Source organism: Pelodiscus sinensis, chromosome 1 (assembly GCF_052426305.1).
Source record: "Pelodiscus sinensis isolate ZL-2025 chromosome 1, ASM5242630v1, whole genome shotgun sequence".
Classification (NCBI taxonomy): domain Eukaryota; kingdom Metazoa; phylum Chordata; order Testudines; family Trionychidae; genus Pelodiscus; species Pelodiscus sinensis.
This window is the reverse complement of record NC_143052.1, coordinates 160,839,478-160,858,697: the sequence shown is the minus strand read 5'-3', so window position 1 is coordinate 160,858,697 and position 19,220 is coordinate 160,839,478. Positions and strand designations below refer to the sequence as shown.

The 19,220-nt window shown below is 38.7% G+C and overlaps 1 long non-coding RNA gene across 1 annotated transcript in view; it reads left to right on the top strand.

Annotated features, from left to right (window-relative positions):
* The window catches only part of LOC112544762 (uncharacterized), a 102,384-nt gene extending 84,677 nt beyond the window's left edge, over positions 1–17,707 (top strand). The window contains exons 2-4 of the long non-coding RNA XR_003088091.3: positions 5,514–5,575; positions 15,438–15,499; positions 16,610–17,707. This is a non-coding gene — a long non-coding RNA (uncharacterized LOC112544762). The remainder of the gene's footprint in view (positions 1–5,513; positions 5,576–15,437; positions 15,500–16,609) is intronic.
* Positions 17,708–19,220: the final 1,513 nt, after the last annotated feature.

Below are 19,220 nucleotides of genomic sequence, written 5' to 3'. Positions count from 1 at the left end.
GTGCCACTAGGCATGACACTTGAGCTCCATGTTTATGAGACAAAAATGTTTGGCAAATACCAAATATGAAGGGAAATCCCAAGGTTTCTTCATCTCTCTGTAAGGGGAAAAAGGAAGGAGTAAAATCTCTCTCTTCTACATGAAATATTATACAAAATTTGTGGTCGGGAAGGGTTCCTTACAGAGCACTAGTAATCATTTTAGCATTCTTCTTCAGGAGCAAGACAATTACATAGCTTCATTCGGGCTTTTTATTGTGGACTGAATTATTCCAGCCTGGAAATGCTAGTGGGCAACGGAAGTTCCACTCTTACTTTTCACAAAAATAGCAACCAAATCCAAGGAGAATACAAAAGGATTCACCATATTGGGTCTGACCAATGGTCCACCTAGTGAAATATCCCATTGACTGACAGTGGCTAATACCAGAGGCCAGGGGCGGATATAGGGCAGGGCGAACGGGGCGGCTGCCCTGGGCCCCGCGCTTAAAAAAGCCCCGCGCATACGCCATGGCACCACCGCGCATGCACATGGCGTCATGGCACATGCGCCGTGGCAAAGGGGGGCCCCGTGGAGTTATGCTGCCCGGGGCCCCGCAAAACAATCATCTGCCCCTGCCAGAGGCTTCAGTGGGAATGAACAGACTAAACAAATTATCAAGTGACTGATCCCCTCTATCTAGTCCCCTGTTTTTCAAATGTGAGGAGGTAAATAACACGTTTATTCACTTTCTGCACATCATTTGTGATTTTATAGACCTGTATCATACCTCCCTCCTTCAATCAACTTTTCAAAATTTTCTCATCCCACATTTATTAAACTCTCCTCATATAGAATCTGTTCCATTTCCTAATCCTGTTTGTTGCCCTTCCCTGTACCTTTTCCAATTCTAATGCAATCCTTCTGCCACGTGGAGTTGGTTTGTCTTTTTTAAGATTAATTCACCAAAATTTATTCGTCTCTTCACAATCAACTGCCCAAACAAAGATGACAGTCAGTTCTCAAACAGCTCCACCTATTGGCAGTACATTATTAAATGAAAGTAGCTTGATTTTCTGTTTGTTTTATCTTAAGAGCTTTTATGTTCTGAAAAAGAGGAGGACTAGGAATACCCACAACTGTAATGGATCACAACCAACCAGGTGCCTACTTCAGAGAAGGAAAAAAGTAGGTAGGCAAGTACTTACCTTTGATTTCAATTATAGCTACAGAGACTCTTTAGGAAATATAACCTCACTGTATCCTAAAAAAAGTGGATCTTTAAGGCAAATAAAAAGCACCAAAACTTGCTTAGCTTTTAAAGTTTAATATTTGTAAGCCAAACTCTCTTGAAGGTCCAACTCTCATGATTTTTGAAAGCTCATTACATCTCCACAGTGTTGAAGGCCATATTTGTCGAAGGGTGCATCTACACAGCAGGACTTAACTGAAAATAAGATATGCAAATTGAGCTATGTCAATTGTGTAGCTTATTTCAAAATAGCTTATTTCAAAATTGGGAGCATCTACACAGCACTTATTTCAAAACAGAGCACTCTTCCTCCAACTTCCTTTACGTCTCAATACAATGAGGGTTACAGGATTCGGAGTAAAAAGTCCTCTAGCTTGACAGTATTTCAACATTATTTCGAAATAACTGCCTGCTGTGTAGACATAGACTAAGTTATTTCAAAATAACACTAGTTATTTTGAATTAATGTTGCTATGTTGACATACTCAAAGTCACTTTTTGAAAATGGAACTTACATTCCTCGGTCACTTAAAAACTTTGAAATGTTAACCTGACACACAATATGTGGTTGTGGCAGAGCAATTTTCAGCTGTGTCAATATTTTTTCCAGAGTAGTTTTTTTGCTCCATGGTGTTCAGAATGCTTTCATTCTCCTTCCTTGAAGAGTATTCAGAAGTCAGCAGGGGCATTAGAGTTTGAGGTTTGATAAATCTGAGTTTAAATATATGCTGTTTGAAAAAAAAAGGCATGTTTTTTTTAAATGGTGCTTGCGCATTTAGGTTCAAGTTAAAATTGTAGCAAAAAATCTCATCAGAGGATATTCACACTAGCTTTCATCAAAAAAAGTCTTTCCTTTAACAAAGAAAGATGCTGTTAAGGAGGAATCTGCATCAGAGGCAGCCAGCGTGGATGGCCATTCAGGAAATGCTATGCCTTAAAACAAAATACAGGACTATGTATGTACCAGACTAACACGGCTACATTTCTATCACTAAGCCTTGAAGGCACTAAACCTAAATCTTGTCTTCATTAGAGGCAGACAAAAAAGGTGTGTTCTTAACTTGAGCTAGTTCATTTGAGTTAACTAATGCAAGGTGAAATGCTCATGAAGGCTCACAGCATGAGGCAGGACTTTCCATGAGGCAGGATATTCACATAAACTCTAGGGGTATGTCTACACTACCACCCTAGTTTGAACTAGGGTGGTAATGTAGTCAACCGGAGTTGCAAATGAAGCCCGGGATTTGAATTTCCCGGGCTTCTTTTGCATGTTGCCGGGCGCCGCCATTTTTAAATGTCCACTAGTTCGGACTCCGTGCCCCGCGGCTATATGCGGCACAAACTAGGTAGTTCGGACTAGGCTTCCTATTCCGAACTACCTGTACTCGTGGAACGAGGAGTACAGGTAGTTCGGAATAGGAAGCCTAGTCCGAACTACCTAGTTTGTGCCGCATGTAGCCGCAGGGCACGGAATCCGAACTAGCGGACATTTAAAAATGGCGGCGCCTGGCAACATGCAAATGATGCCCGGGAAATTCAAATCCCGGGCTTCATTTGCAACTCCAGTTGACTACATTACCACCCTACTTTGAACTAGGGTGGTAGTGTAGACATACCCTAGGTTCCTCCAGAGGCTTGTACTGGACATGCTAACTCATGTCCAAACTACAACTGCCTTATATTCAATAGGGTTTACCTCTATTTAATTAAATGGAGTTGATTAAGTCATTTTAAAAACATACCTTTTCATATTGGAGATAAGGCCTTTGTGTATAAGCACTTGAGTTAATCATGAGACCACAGCAGTTGGAAAATAAGTGGAGGTGAGACTATTGACAGTAGTGATCAGCAGTGACACTTCCATTCTGAAATTAAGAGCTGGAGGTGAGAAAGGAGAAGAGGGAAGTTTTAATGTTCTGCGTTCAAGTGACTAGTTGTAGAGAAGGATTCAGTTCTGAGGTACATATAAAAAACAAAACTGGATGTGCCATAACTTTATTTTACTGCAATTACCCTGAGGAGACTTCAGTTTTATGGTGTGTATCAAAGGTTTCTCACTATACCAATTGACCTTCAGTCCTGGGGCAGGTGTGGATAACTTATCTCATTTTGACTGTACATGGTGCTAGGAAGACCTTGAGAACAAGACTCGCTTCCTCCTGAGACAAGTCCTTGTCCCACTGTCAGTAAGCTCTTGTGTGATGGATGTTTAATTATTTTCCTCCTTCTTTCTAAGTGTCCTTGCCTGGAGCATTGTGAGAACAGAAAAAGGACATCTAATATTATGTCTTTATTCCTTGGGAATGTGCTTGTCTCAAACTCAACTGGCACAGGTGACCTTGTCTTTGGTAGACAATATGAATGAATATGTATTTCTCTGAGCTTCAACACGAGTTCCTAAAATTTACTCAGATCATATGAAATAATATGTAGGTATCTAATTCTCTGATGGGGAAGAAGGTTGGAGCAGTGAGTGCTGGCTTAAAGAAAACCCCTGTTAATCTCAGACAAATTATAATAGCCAAGAGCAAAGACTGTAACTATCATCTGTAGTGACAAATGGTTTAATTAGTGGTGAAAACACAAAAAAATGCATCTTGCCTCAGGAAAACTATGTCACCGAGAAAATATCCATACCAAGTCTGAGAGTAAATGCTCATTGAAAAATGTCTGACCCAGGGATTTGCCATAATGCTGGAACAGAGTAATCAGAAGAGTTCCCCAGAAATGGAAGACTAGTAGAAGACACTGAAGAAACTGTCATTATGCAATAAAGGGCTTGTTGAACATAAACTAAAATTACTTCTCATTTGAAAGATCCTGGATGTAAACTTCAAAGAGACAGTGATATTCCTTATGAGACACAGACCCGATATTTTCTTCTATTGAGAGAACAAAAAAAATTTAAACAATACAGGCCGTCATTCGAAAGTGCTATATTTATTACTGAGAAGTGTGCGAAACAGTGATTAAGAAAAACTTTAAAAACAACAGATGGTCTGGTAGCACTGTATAGACTAACAAAACATGTAGATGGTATCATGAGCTTTTGTGTTTTTTAAGTTTATTCTGTACAGACTAACTCATGAAGTTCCAGTAGTAAAGAAAGTTTGCCTTGGACTGTCTTGTTTCTTGCTAAATGTATACTGAAATGGCGAGACACATTCAATGGAGATAAACAATGAGAAGTCCTGTGGCAACAATGAGAAGTCCTGTGGATTTAAATATCCCGGGCTTCATTTGCATCTTACCAGGAGCCGCCATTTTTAAAGTCCCGGTAGTTCGGACTCCGTGCCCGCGGCTACACGCGGCACGGAGTAGGTAGTTCAGATTAGGCTTTCTAATCCGAACTACCGGTACACCTCATGGAACAAGAAACAAGACAGTCCAAGGCAAACTTTCTTTACTACTCATGGAACCGAGGTGTATCGGTAGTTCGGATTAGAGAGCCTAATCCGAACTACCTACTCTGTGCCGGAGTCCGAACTACCGGGGCTTTAAAAATGGCGGCGCCCGGTAAAATGCAAATGAAGCCCGGGATATTTAAATCCCGGGCTTCATTTGCAACTTCGGTTGCCTACATTAACCACCCTAGTTCGAACTAGGGTGGTAGTGTAGACATACCCTCATAGACTAACAGATTTATTGGAGCATAAGCTTTTGTGGGTAAAGACCCACATTGTCAGATGTATCTTTGCCCATGAAAGCTTATGCTCCAATAAATCTGTTAGTCTATAAGGTGCCACAGGACTTCTTGTTGTTCATTCAGATTCACGCTGACATGGCTACCCCTTCTGATACTATTCAATGGAGATGATTCTGGATATGGGCAAAAGATTAGAAAATGTGAAGTCTTTTTTAATCAAATATGCTTCATAGCATAGTAATCTGAATTGATCTGTGACAAACACTTTGCAATGGAGATAAATGTAAAGTTCACATATTAGTGTGGAATTGTATATGATTTTTCAGGTAGATGAAAAGATGGCCCATGCAAACCCTGGAAAGTTTCTGAGCATGAAAAGATTGTTTTAAACAGTCTGTCAGGCAAGAATGTACTGTCATGACAGACCAACTTAAGTGGGTTTCCTCAGAAATAACCCCACAGAAGTGAGTGCAAATTCCCACCTCTGAATCCAGCCTTTTGAAGCTATGCCGTAAAGAGAGAATCATTGTACGACTGAGTACATATTCTTAGTCTGTGAACCAACCTGTATGAAGGAAAGACTATCCTATAGATATCGATGCTTCTTCTGATTAAAATTCGATAATGTATTTACAGCCACAGAAAAGCCCATTGGTTGGACTTTACGGACTGATCTCCTATCAGCGCCTTTGTTGCAGGTAGGCTGATCTCTACACTCATTGTCCTAGGTGAGAGTCTTACTATGTTTTCTCTGTCATATTTTCATTTTAAGATTAAATGTGTTGGGCAGTGTGATAACATAACTGTGGAAATTAAACTTTTCATAGCCTTTGAGGAGAAGCACAGCACCAATGAAGGTGTGGCTAGGTAGTCTGCCTTGCTGGAGAATTCACAGTGTGGGCAGGGAACTGCACAGCCTGAAAAAAATCTGGTCCTCACCCAAAAAGCAGTGACATCCAAGGAGCTTGGAGCTTAGTATGAGTGCCCCTGCAGGATGACCAGGGGGAAATACAGACGTAGTTGCCCTAAATAGTAATGTTCTTCCTTGATTCCTTGAGAATAGTAAGGGCCTATGACTATGTTACTAAAAATGTAAAACACTGGCTAGACAGACATGATTCAAAACAATGAGTAACAGTAAAATTAGAGTGAACAGGATGGGAGTAGTACTGAGGAAAATCAAAATACACTAATGAAGCAATGGAGTTTGAGAAGCGCACTGTCAGAATGATAAAATAGAAAAAAAAAAGACAACTTGATTTATAAAACCACAATTTCCTCTGTAATATTCATCTACAAGTCAAATGACTTTGAAGTTCTACTGCAGGGATCCATGTTGCTTCCAGAGAGCTTTTAGCATGCTAATTAGCAGACTCCACTAAATCCAGTGGTATTGCATATCAAAGGAATGACCTTTTGTGTCTGATCTATCCCAGTTCTTTGTTCCTTTGCGGAAGGATCAAGAGCCCAATACCCTGAGCTCTTACAAGGAATAAGCTAATGTTTGCATAGTGTTTGTGTTGACAAGGTAGTCAAAACAACCTGAGAGGAATTGAAGGAACAGTCAGAAATAGTCCACTTCAACCACTTTGTGGAGTATATACTTGAGTACATTCTCTTTCCTACAGAAAGCAGTGTTCATTCCAAACTGACAATTGGGTTTAATTAAAAAAAAAGTTTCTATGCATTGGAAATATAGTACTTACTCTGGTTTGATGCCTGCAGGAATTTCTAAGAGGAATGGGTCAAAGCCAAATAGTAGTGGTTAAGTTTCTGAGCTCATCTGACAGAGAGTAAATATTTTTCTTCGGTATGCACACTTACAGGCTACGATTAGACTGGCCCCTTCTCCGGAACAGTCATGCAAAGTAGGCAAGTCAGAATAGGGAAATCCGCGGGGGATTTAAATATCCCCCGTGGGATTTAAATAAACATGGCCGCCGCTTTTTTTCCGGCTTGGGGAAAAGCCGGAAAAAAGCGTCTAGACTGGCGTGATCCTCCGGAATAAAGCCCTTTTCCGGAGGATCTCTTATTCCTACTTTAAAGTAGGAATAAGAGAAGGAATAAGAGATCCTCCGGAAAAGGGCTTTATTCCGGAGGATCGCGCCAGTCTAGACGCTTTTTTCCGGCTTTTCCCCAAGCCGGAAAAAAAGCGGCAGACATCTTTATTTAAATCCCGCGGGGGATATTTAAATCCCCCGTGGATTTCCCTATTCTGACTTACCTGCTTTGCATGACTGTTCCGGAGAAGGGGCCAGTCTAGACGTAGCCACAGTGTATTATTGAGAAACTAGATGTGTATGTTTGTTGAACAGAACTTCACACAGAATTTAATCATCAAGGAAGACTTTTCAATTCAATGGCTGTAATTGGAGCTAGTGGGAAGCCATTTAGCATCTGTAATTGTAATTTCCTTAATGACGACATTTTACTGCTTAAGAACCATGATTGCATGTACCACAGTTAATTATCCATCACATATTCCATTCCATATTTTCTATTTAGAACACAAGCAGGAGAGAACATATAGAAGTTAATTCCTAGCAAACAATTTCTGGAATTAGGTGTTGATCACTTAATAATTTTGTCTCAAAGGGAGCTTTGAGTCATAGATCATCAATAATGTGGCCTTTAATTGGACTTGAAAGTCATTCAGTGCTGTGGCAAATAACATTGACAAACACAGTTGCTCATTTCAGTAACAGAAAAACCACTGTCTGCACTTAAAAAAAACCCAAGTAATTACTTCAATAATTGCCTTTTAAAATGTCAGCCTCCAGAAAGTGGCTTTAGGTTTACTTACAGGAACCCAATAAGACATACTGCCAACATTTGGGCACTCTTGGATGTTGTCGTTCTAATTGTGCTTAGAGTTCTCTTGGAATTGGCTTGAAATACTGAATTTATCACTACTCAGTTACTGTGATTTAGAGCTAAGTGAATGCTACACAATATAAGTTGTGAATGCTCACTAGAAGAATGTACCACAGATTCACTTAATTGTATCTGCAACTCAGAAGATGTGTATGAGATTTCATTGGAAAGTGTATCATACAAAGAAGAGGTACACAGTGAATATTCATGCAACCACATGAGCATCACATTTCAAACCAGAGGATTCTGCCTGGCTATTCTGGAAATACTGAGAGTTTGGAAATCATCCTTTCAGGAATCAGAAACAATATCTTATAATTTCAGTCACCATTAACACAATGCACAAAGTGAGTACCCTAATGATAGAACTATTCATGGCATTCATTCTAGGTTGTAATCCTTAAATAAGTTTTATCCAGTTGTTTCTCCTCTGTATTAATAGCTTTATGATTGATTATATGGTAGATAACACGTCTCTAAGGTGCCACAGGACTACTCGCTGTTTTTAAAGTTACAGACTAACATGGCTATTGCTCTGAAACTCAGTGACACTGATTTATAAAAAATGGCATTGAATGTCTTGATATATATATATTCCTATTCATAGATCAAGATGCTATCTTCAAATGTCACTAAGTTATAATTTTACGACCCAGTGTTAAGCACCTAAATAGATATGGCCTAACTTTTCAGTTTCCACAACAACTATTGCTATTGCTGAACTATGGGTGGTCAGCTTTTTAGACAGTGACACCAATTTGTTTCAACTGTTAGCTTTCGGTACTCAGATCTGAAAATGTTGGCCTTATTATTGTTAATTTATCACTTCTGCATATATCAGTCAAGACTAACAAAAAACGGAGCTGTATTTTGGATTTAAGGAGCTGTTAGGGAAGTGGAAAATCTACCAGTGACCCATCAAAATGATTGTAAGATATAATGTTTCTCTACATTCCTACGCCACTTTCCACAGCTCCCATTGGCTGGGAATGGTGAACTGTCATCACTGGGAGATGCAGGGGTCTGTACCTGCAGACGCTCAGGAAAACAAACTATCTCTTGGCCTGTTAGGAGCTAACCTGGATGAACCGCATGTGGCTGGCATGAGAAAGATTCCTCACCCTTAATGTACACCTTTGTAGGTCAGACGAATGCACCGTGTACACAAGTCCACAATATTTGATTTACTTTTGAGGATTTCGTCAATGATGCTGGTGCAAGTTCAGAGGTATAAATACATAGCTGTTAAAATCCTCTTGCTAATTATGTTAGCTAAGGTCTTTGAGCTTATAGCAAAAAGATACTATTTCATAAGATCCTAAGTTAAATAATTGGTGCTTTATATAATAGTCTAGATATTGGCACTGACAAAAATCAACAGCCCCTAACTCTTAGTCAGTGAGGACTAAGGATATTTTGCATCTAGGGTTGCCAGATAGTTTCACATAAAAAAAAACCGGGGACCAAAGTTGTTGAGCCCCCCCAAAAAAACCCTGCACCAAAAAAAAAAAAGTCATGGTGCCTTTACATGCCCCCACTCCCACCACCCGCTCCAGACATGGCAGGGGAAGAATGTCCCAAGCAGCTTTCCATCCAACAAAAAACAGAAAATACCAGACATTTTATATGTCCAGTAATTTCTGGTTTTTTTTTACCAGACAGAAGCTGTGAATACCGGACTGTCCGGTCCAAGACCGGACACCTGGCAAACCTATTTGAATCTTGCAAAAACAGAGGCATCTGTTTGTAGGACTGAATGCTATAGTTAGCATATCAGCTCGAGCTTTGTGAAAGGGTGATCTTTGTTTTAACCTGGCTAAGGATTTTTGTTCTGCTAACCATAAAATTTCCAGTTCCTCCTGAGTATATCTTTTGCTGAGAAACTAGTGAAATCCTTTTCTGCAAAAAATACATTTGAATTGGAATTTTTGATTTTTACAACATTTGTAACTCCATTGTTCCTTTCATTGAAGAGTCAAATGTATAAACTTTTTACTAACAATCAGACTCATGGAACATGGCTTTACATTGGAAAATTTGTCAAGTGGGAAATAGTCCCTGCAACATAGTGCCTAGTCTAGGCCTATGCATTACTTGCAACCCACTTAATTTTTTGAGATTTTTAAAAAGTGGATACACCTTTATGTGGTTTCATCACTCAAGTGAATTTACCATAGAGAATTTCTTAGAAGTTAGTATTTACAACACTGTGATAGTTCAAGAAGTCACCATATCAGGGAACAGAAACATTTTTATGTGACTGGTGTGTATTGCAAATTTTTAGAACGAACCATTTGCCCCCTGTAGCTGGAGACTAAGAATTATTTACTAAACAAATTAGGGAATTATTTACAGTGACATGGATGATGAAAGACCAGGTGAACCAATAATGTCTGGATCCCTGGGTAAGGTCTGGGGGAGTGAAGAGAGACTGGCTCCAGGCCTCCAGGAAGGATGATGCCTTGGGCAGAAGAGACAGGGCTGGGGTCAGCCAACCCTCAGCACTGCACAGACCACAGCAGCCCCAAAAACCTTCAGAGCACTGATTCAGTGCTCCAGCAGCTATTTAAAGGGTCTGGGGCTACGGCCACAGTTGTGGCCAAGGACAGTTGTCCATTTGCACCTCTCCCCCCATTGGCGGGCCTGTGAAATATGTTTGGGCTGTCCTCACACTTAAATAGGGAAACTAGGTGTATTTGTTGCTAGTTATTTGCTAATCTCTACTAGCAATGTTTGTATTAAGTTATAGCAAAAACCCTTCTTATTTTTATCAACAACAACTCACGCTCCTTTGACCACAAACCTCAGAAATTCAATCCTTGTTTTTGTTTCCCTTTTGGAATATCTTTCCACTGACAATGAATTATACATAAGGGACTATTTCTGCATTAGTGTGGAGACTTAAGTAGATGAAACTTTTCTCAGTTTTGTTAAGGCTGTGTGACACATGTGCCACTTCATCTTAAATTTTGCTGTATGTTTTTCATTCTTACTTGTATTAGTCTTCTTGGTGCATTTAAAACCTAAATTAACTTGAACAATTAAAATATGGATGTCGGCTTGACTGCCACAGCCACTTTCATGGTTGCCAGCTTTCTCTGTTTTCATAGAGTCAAAGAACTGGAAGGAGCTTGGTGAGGTCATAGAGACCAGTCTCCTGCACTCCTGGAAAGACCAAGTACCATCTCGACCTTGTGTGGGCAATAAAACAGTGGCAGTTCACCAGGTTAGCCCCTGGTTGGCTGCTGCCACTATATTTACCTGCACCTCTGCACGTATGGGTGATCACAGCTCCCATTGGCTGGGAATGGTTATCTGTGATCCTCTGTAACTTTGGAGATGCAGGTAAATACAGTGGAGTGGGGGCCCACCAAGGGCTAACCCCGGTGGACTGGATTCAGATTGCAAGCCAGTATTTACCCACCCCTTGTCTAAATCATCCCTGACAGGTTTTTGTCTAATCTACTTTTACAAATCTCCAGTGGTGGAGATTTCACAACCTCCCAAGGTAATTCATTTACCCTTGGCAGTTAGAAAGGTTAGTTTTTTTCCAAATGTCCAACCCAAGCATCCCTTGCTGGAATTTTAACTCTTCTTTTCATGATTTTCCAAGTTCCTGCTCCAGTCACCTGTAGACTCTGCCTGCTTTGTAATCTCCAGACTCTCACCAAAATACACTAAAATACCTTTCAGGTTTCTATTTTGTATAATATAACCACTTTAGTTCCTTTCTTTTATTCAGTATGGAAAATGGGTAGTGTCTTCAGTACAGTATAAGAATTAGTAAAACTTTTTGTTGCTGGAAGCCCTGCAGTGTCAATGACGTACTGGTTTGCTAATCCTGAAGAAGATAAATTGCCATATAGCTTTAAATCCTAATCAAATGCTTTTCAGATCTTTTTATTTTATTTTATTTTATTTTATTTTATTTTATTTTATTTTATTTTATAAACAGATCAGGGGTCCTCAAATTTTAACTTATTTTTCAAGAGTATCTGCATTTCAGGGTACTGCTCCTTGAATATTGACTTACTGTTCCACTGTGGGGAATATTGGCACTGATTTTAGGTGCTTCTACTTTTGGTTGAGAAACTTGAGCCTGATTTATAAAAGTGACAGGCTCCCAGAACTCATTCTTATAGGGACTGTAAGAAGACAATAGTTTCAAAAATTAAGCTACATTGGTGCTTCTCATTGTGCATCCCAAATTAATAGTCATTCTTTGAAATGATCTTAACCTCTTCACTGTGGTCTTATTTGCATAAAGAGGATAACTATCTGACTGATTTTATAAAGCTAACTGATGAATTGCCATAAAGTTTTTATAGTTCCCCTATATAAAAGATTTTAGGTAAATGCAACCCCCTTTTTTAAAATAGTGGCAACAGACAGCATCTCTTGAATTCCTGACTACTTCTTGCTCTTCCCTCTGGGTGGTAAATTGCAAGAATATTTGTTACTAGACTGATAAAAGCTTCTAGTATTAATAAGAAATTTGCACTTAAATATCAGCTTCCATCTACTTTATTCCCACTTTTCATAATGGTACATAGTAAAACAGATGGAATATATTTTTATTCTCCATGCAATGGGTATAAACAGGGAAATGCACTGTAAGAAAATATTAAGTAATTTGATAAAATTTCAAAGGATTAGTGCCAAGAATAAGATCAGAACTTTTTGTTTTTTAAACTGAGCTCTCATTTTTGTTCTTATTCTCTGCTGTTGGCAGTAGCAGCTTAGGGGAAATACATATTTCTTTCAGTTCTGTTATTAATTTGCCAGACATGGCTTATGTAAATATTGCCAACGCTTTCCGTATGTTGCATATAAAAATATAATGGTAGTGTTGATTATAGTTTTCTAGTTCTAGTCTAGTTTTGATTTGGGACTAGAAAGTTCCATTTTAGGATAAACTTTGACTATCCCCTAGCTTTTCATAATAAGGAGGTATTCCTCTGAATATTGTTATGATCTTATAAGGCAGGTAAACAATTTCGACGCTTTCAGTCTACAAGAAAAAATAGTTAAGTAGCAAGTGCTAAGAGTGATACTTTTTTACTTGTTTAAAATTGCTGTCACAATTTCTTGGCCACCCATACATTAGAAATGCAACAAAAATAACTTACAATTCATGACACAAATACCTACTGATTTGAGCATAGTATGTTGATCGGTTAAAATTTCAAAGTACAGCTTTTATAACAAAGAGTATGGATGTGAGTGATACATTAAAATGAGTGATATTTGGGGGATTTTCACTGATCATGTTAATGGGAGAAATATACCAGAGAAATCTCAGCCATAATATGATATGTATTGAAATATGCATGATGTGTAATGTGCATATATAAAATATGTAGTTTAGCTCTTTGTAATGTGAAAAAGTTTCCACTAGAGTCCTACAACTTTAGGTATAACATCCCCAATTTTAAGCCAAATCTAGTTGATATTGGCCTTTAATCTTCCTTTATCACAACAGTTAAGATTGAAAATGTCATGTGGTTCCTAGACCAGATAAAGGAAACAGAGACAGATTTAGCAGCTCATTTGATGAAAGGCAACAGAATGACAGCAGATAACATCTGCATATGAGTCTGTTTTTCAGTCCAGCAGCTAAGTAAAAACAGAACTCAGAGATGACTTCTGAATAGCTCTTCTAGCCTCTTAAACTCTTCACCTTTTGTGAATATTTACATGCAAAAACTGAGATTAACATAGCCATACGAATGCCCACTTCTTAAATTGCTCTTCACACATTTATCTTGGTGCTCTGCAAAGAAGGTAAGTATCATTCTCCTCATTTTGCTGATGGAATGATTGAGACACAGCATGAGGTTGCTTGCACAAGGTCACCCATCATGTCCATGGATCTCTTTGGGAGCAAATATATATAATTTTCAATAATCTACACACCTTTTCATCATGCAAATGATGAAATGCAACTATTTGAAAAGCGAAATTTTCTCTGTGAAGGAAAAAATAGGAAAAATAGCCCTTCCACACACAATCATTTTATCTGCTAAATTGACTATCATCTCTACAGCAGCAAGCAGAAAATTCAGGCCATAGTTTATATCTTGCATGGTCCTAAATAATTCTTCTTGCTATGGCTTAACATTCACATTCTTAAATGCATTTAAGTTAACCCACTAGGCCCACGGGTTAATCAAATTTCATTCTAAAATCTACTGCTCTCTAGCATAGCCCTTGGGTAATTTTATTTGTGCTTGAATGAATTAGTCTAGCCTTATTTTTTCAATATTGAGGTGCTGAAAAATGGGCATAGTAGACTGCACATAATCTCACCAAAGGTGTCTAGAGAAAAACAACCTTTGAACTACTATCTGCATATACAAACCAAAGGTCTCAGTGGCTTTTTGCTATGTGGTGCAATTGAAAACCTATGTCCAGCATCAGTACAATGCCACCATTGGTGAATTAAACTAAAAACTTTATAACCGCATAAAGTGGTTCTGGGTACCACATTTCAAGAAAGATGTGGAGAAATTGGAGAAAGTCCAGAGAAGAGTAACAAGAATGATTAAAGGTCTAGAGAACATGACCTATGAAGGAAGACTGAAAGAATTGGGCTTGTTTAGTTTGAAAAAGAGAAGACTAAGAGGTGACATGATAGCGGTTTTCAGGTATCTAAAAGGGTGTCACAAGAAGGAGGGAGAAAAATTGTTCTCCTTAGCCTCTGAGGATAGGACAAGAAGCAATGGGCTTAAACTGAAGCAAGGGAAGTTTAGGTTGGACATTAGAAAAAACTTCCTAACTATCAGGGTGGTTAAATACTGGAATAAGTTGTCTAGGGAGGTTATGGAATTTCCATCTCTGGAGATATTTAAGGGTACATCTAGACTACATGCCTCTGGCGACAGAGGCATGTAGATTAGACTACCCAGCATAGGAAAGTGAAGCGGAGATTTAAATAATCACCGCTTCGTTTAAATTTACATGGCTGCCGCGCTGAGCTGATCAGCTGTTTGTTGGCTCAGCGCAGTAGTCTTGACGTTCCGCGTTCGACATCAAAGGCATTTGTCAACCTCCCAGGTATGCCTCATCCCAGGGCTAGACGTACCCTAAGAGCAGGTTAGATAGACATCTATCAGGGATAGTCTAGATGGGTCCTGCCACGAGGGCAGGGGACTGGACCTCTCGAGGTCCCTTCCAGTTCTAGTGTTCTATGATTCTATGACAAGTTTTCACATACTTTCAGCTGAATTTCAGGTTCTAAAGAAAAATCATTCTCACAATCATATCTTTCAGATCACAGAATATACTTTATATAAGTGACTAAGGGACATTAAACAAAGATACACCGAATAAATAATGCAAATAGTAACCTTGAGCTACCTATCACAAAACCATTAAGATACAAATTTGTATTTGTCTGTTTTCTGTTGTATATCTTATTTTTAATTTGCCTTTTTTGCCCCTTTGACTTTGCCTAACAGAGAAAGATAATTCCTAACTTGTTAGAGAAAAATTGATAATGTTATCCATAATCTTTGTTCCAGTATCAGATTTTGAAAAACAGTATTATGATTATTTAATCTCTAACCACTGCTTGCAACATAGAAAATAGGAGTTTTTTAAACAGTTTAATTTTGTTTTAAAGGGACTTGATTACTTTCTGTATTCTATACACCAGTAACTTCCGTCTTGTTACTTGTGTCACAGCAGGGCATCTTCTGGCTATCTGCTACCATGGGTTCTGGAGGTGCTAAAAATGGCATAGTAAGGTAAGTGACACTATTTATCTACTCTCCAGCTACATTGTCCTACACACATGCTTCATTGCTTTTCTCTTCTTTATTGCTCTTCTCTTTCTCTCCCCATCCCCTCTTTCTTTGCTATTTATTTGTGACTCTGGACCCCTTGCTCCATTCATCTGAAGAAGTGGGTTGTGCTCACAAAAACACATTATACCATCTACATGTTTTGTTAGTTTTTAAGGTGCTGCAGGACCATTCTTTGTTTTTTAAGTTTTTTCAGTTACAAACTAACATGGCCATACCTCTAAGACTGGATATCTATGAGGAAGATGACTCTATTTGGGTGTTTTGATCTTAAAGATGAAAGCTCTGTTTGGTTAAATCAGCAGTTGTGATTTATAGGGCATGCAACTGGGATGAAGAAAAGATGTATTTTACTCTCAAATATAAATGCTTCTTGAGTGGGAAAGTGCTCCAATGGCAAAACAGATAATAAAAATAAATTTGAAAAGAGATGGTAGAGTGTTAAAATGTCATGTAAAAACTTGAGCCACCTTACATGAGTGAGTTTCTAGTTCTCTGCATAGGAAAACAAGTTCCCAGTCAGTTTCCAGCTGACGATTCCATTTATTCTATTAATGTGGACTTACACCTTGATTTCCTGGGCAGAGAGGAACAAAGCCATAGGAAATAGCTGTGCCATGTATCCCATTCCCACTTGCAAAGGTGGCATAGCTTGGAATGGATTGGAACATGCCTGAATACCAGTCTCTGCTTCCTCGTGTACAGAAGTTTTTTTGTCCTTTACTCTAAAAATAAAATATCTCCTTTGCCTAACCTTCATATGTAGTTCATCCTGAGCTCTAACCTTAATTTTGCAGTTTACTTTTACAAGGCATTTGGGGGAGAAAGAGTCTTTTCCATAAAATATTGCTAAAATATTTGGATATTTGTTGATTATCATTGCTGACCCTTACTGATTTAGATGTTTGAGGAAGTAACTAAATCAGTGGCTCATTGATATTTCTTACTTGCTTTGCTTCAGCCAAATCCATCAGCCACAGACATTTCTTGAATTCTTTGTACTGCTTCTTTGTCAGGGTCTGTCAAAAACCTTATCTCTGTGTCTGCTCCCAGGAGAAGCTGGAATGAGCTCCAGAACAGGGTGAGAAGGACAATTGTACAAACGAGCATTCCACCAGCTGCAGTGGTGAGCCTGGTTCAAATCACCTAAATGAAGCAGCAACAGTAAGATAACATTAAGATGTTATAGGAAAATGAGTTCCAAACCAGAAACAGAGAAGACAGGAGATGAACAGCCCAGGACAAAACCAGAACCTAGCTCTGATGAACGAGAAACATCTTAATAGGCCAGGAATAGGTATAAGGCTGTGTTCTGTCCTGAAATAAATAACCCTAGTCATTTGCTTGGGTTTCTTTTGGGGAGCGGGTGTTTTGTTTTTGTTTGTGAGCAACCGCTGAATTTGCAGACAACAGCTAGATTATTTCATGATACAGATGGTGAGGAGACAAAACATAATTCATAAATGAAATGTATTTATATATTCTGATGCCCTGTAAATTTCATAAATAGATGTTCATGACAAAGGAATTCACATGTGAAATTAAAGAATCATGTAGTTAATGCTTTTTAACTTGTTTGTATCTAGAGTCACAACATAAACTGACAGCCGCAGCCCCCAAAAAGCCTATCGTCTAAAAGTTTGCCTGGTTTTATAAGTTTAGTTTATACACATCCTTTTCCTTCAAACCTAAAAATTAAACCAATTTTGGCTTCAAGATCATGTCCACAATGAAATGAAGGTTTCACTTTTCATGTTCTGTCTTTTTTTCGCTCTTCCAAAGCTATTCCATTCTGTTGCTAAGAGAAAAAAGACTGTTGCCAAGTAACAAGAAACAGTGACCAGCACGTATTGTGTCCTCTGTTGCATATCAAAAGCAACCTCCCTAACTGTTCTCAAGGACACCCAAGGTGTGAATTCCCACATACATGAGGGAGGAATAGTAAAGGTGGCCTAGCTAATGCTCAGCAACATCCCTAAGTTATTTAGCATCCAGTAGTCATGCTTCCAGTCATATAGTGCAAGGCTAGTTTTGCCGCTAAATGGCCACTCATGGCAAAACATAACATAATAAGCAAAAATCTTTTTCCTGGGAGTATTAAGTATGTTAAAGCAAAATGCAGGACAATATAGCACTTTAAAGACTAACAAGATGGTTTATTAGATGATGAGCTTTCGTGGGCCAGACCCACTTCCTCAGATCAAAAAAATCTTTTTTTGATCTGAGGAAGTGGGTCTGGCCCACGAAAGCTCATCATCTAATAAACCATCTTGTTAGTCTTTAAAGTGCTACATTGTCCTGCATTTTGCTTCAGCTACCCCAGACTAACACGGCTACATTTCTATCACTAAGTATGTTATGTACTTTTCCCTTATGCATAAGACATGTCAAAAGAAACTTCATAGTGAGACAAAGTTAGTATTGATCCAGTGGCTCAGCCGGGGGTGGCTGTGTTTTGCTTCTCATAGAACTGCTGTCTAGAGATTATAATGAGTCACACTACAGTAATATACATAACAGAGGCTTGGTTAGTCTAGCCACCAAGTAGATGGTCTCTCCATGAATCTGGTTCTGCTTTATCTGTTGCTTATCCATATACAGGGGATAGCACTTGCTGTCTTGTCCAGAATTGTAAGGTTTTTGGGGCAGGGACTCTCTTACTTGTGCATGCTGCCTAGCATAATGGAGATCTTGGCTGGGCTCTCTAGGTACTACTGCATTCAAATGGCAAGATATTGCCCCCTGTTGACAGAGAGCTACCGACAAATAGATATCAAAGCTCCAGAATGCAGTATCATTCACTTTTCTTCTATACCTTCGTATCATATATATTGACTTACCAGTGGGAAGAATCCTTAGACCTCACATTGTGTGTGTGTATCAGTGTTTGTAGTCACGATTCAGAAATTGCTCTACAGTGCTGTCACTTATCAACCTGATGAGCCATCTGAGTGGCTCCTGAAAGGGAAAAGAGTTTCAATAGCTGAAAACAGCTAAGTTTAGAAATGGCTTCAAAGTTTAAAGGAAGCAGGAGAATGTAGTTAAGTAAACTTCTTGAGCAAATCATCAATTACAGATTGAAAGAGAACTATATAGCAGACACAATAGCATGGTTATTTTTGGTACTGGTGAATTATTTGATTTTTGTTGCTGTAACTTGATGAGTCACCAGCATTTTCTGAATCACACCAAAGATGAAATTAGCCTTTATGTAACCGAATACAAAGCACAGACCTAGAACAGAATTTTAAGATTTTCTGAAGCAGGGCTGTAAGTTAGTGTTCATACTTGGAAATTACTCTTTTTTTAGAAATTGCATGAAAAGTGTTATTACTTCAATTCAGCCTACGATTGGAGATTCTTTGAGTGGAGGGGTGGTGTTATGTGAATTAATATCTGCTCATGGCAGGATCAAGTTCTCTGTTCATCCACCAAACATAAAAAAAGATTGCCCACACTAATCTCAACAGTGTGCAAACCTAGTGCAATCATATATCAAAAAATGACTGACACTAGGTTTCCATTCACTTTATCCTTGTACTTTCAAAACTTTAAAAACGTTAGGTTTTTTTCCCATTTTTCTCCTTTTGACTTCTTTTATGCTATAATACAATTAATGGTATGTAGGTTTTAGTTTGGGGGTTCTCTTTTGCCTCTTCAACTC